We start from the raw sequence: 1,524 nt of genomic DNA, 5'->3' as shown, positions 1-1,524 counted from the left end.
ATAGCCAAACACTCATTAGTAAATGCATTAGGTTTCACCTATGTGAATAATTATAAGCTTTTTTTGTTCTAAGTGGTAACTTGCTAAGTAGTTGTACAATATAAGTCACAGAAAATCTGTTACAGTGTTATGACTTGTTTATGTACAATACGGCCATTTATTGTGCAGTTACGGTGTGGTGTTATAAAGTGGGGAGATTAGGTAAATGGTGGAGGAGAAAGATAAAATATTTCTTTACCTGATATATAGGCTTGAAAGTGGTGCACCTATAGGGAGAATAGGTAAAAGGTGGCTGGAAAACCATAAAAGTATAGCCTAAGCACTGTGATTGCAAATCCAAAAAAACAATGATTACTAATTCTAGATAAAAAGGTGTTGTTTGGTTATAGTCCATTATTAAGATAAACAAATGAAAATGGACTTTACATTTTTCATATGTGCATTTGAGCAGTTGTTCAATATAAGTGAAAGAAATACATCGAAAGTGACTTTTAATTTTTTTTTATTGATAGCAGACAAAATAGGCATGTTAAACATAGTGTATAGCAAAGAGTACAAACTTTCATAACACCCAAATTCATATTTTAGTAGACAAGAAATAGATTCACATATAGTATAACCAGCATTCTAAAAAACTCAGCATAACTTTCAAGATCCCCAAATTCATATTTTAGTGGACAATAAAAGATTCATGTATAGTATAACTAGCATTTTAAAAAACACATGGAAGAAACCTATTACAAATTTGCCTTAATTCTATAATTAGATATAAAACAGACGGCCACAATGTGAAATAAAAACTTCCAATTTCTTTTTTTTACCCAGAAAGATGACCTGTCATAAATATTTCCTTTTAAACATGAAATCACCTTCCGAGATCTCCAGTTTTGCAACACCAGAGATCTGGCCACCGTTATAGCAGCAAAGACAAAATATTGTCTAGACTTTGACAGCTGACTAGTTATGTACGAAAAGGGCCAGCTGTAATAAAGGTAAACTAGCCATTGTGATATTGTCACTCATGAAACTGAACACCTCTACCCAAAAATGTTGTAGTTTGGGACATGTAAAGAATATATGCACACAATCACCTGCCCCCGCCAGATTACTTCTAAAGCATTCGTTCGGAAGTGCTGCAGACCATTTGCGTAATCTGAGGGGGTATGATATTGCACCACAACAAAAGAAAGGACATCCTCTTAAAATTCAACATCCTCAGTGCCCTATTCCCAAGTTTGCACCCTCAATGCCATTCCTTTATTTTGAACCAGCAGTTGGTTTCCTGGGCGATTTTTGAAAGCATTGCCTAATGAACTCCTGATTCGAACCTTGTCGTAATAAACTATAACAGTTACCAACCCTTTTCGTGGACATTTACCACAGCTCCTCCAAAGGGCAAATAAAAATAGATCTAATCTTCCATACAAAAAGACCAGACAACTGGATCACCATGCTCAAATCACAGCTACCTATCGCCAAAACTACAACCACCCAGCACAGCTGCAAACTCACAACCGCAATAAC

The sequence above is a fragment of the Lissotriton vulgaris genome, unplaced genomic scaffold, assembly GCF_964263255.1.
Source record: "Lissotriton vulgaris unplaced genomic scaffold, aLisVul1.2 SCAFFOLD_1261, whole genome shotgun sequence".
Classification (NCBI taxonomy): Eukaryota; Metazoa; Chordata; class Amphibia; order Caudata; family Salamandridae; genus Lissotriton; species Lissotriton vulgaris.
Note: the sequence above shows the minus strand (reverse complement) of the source record.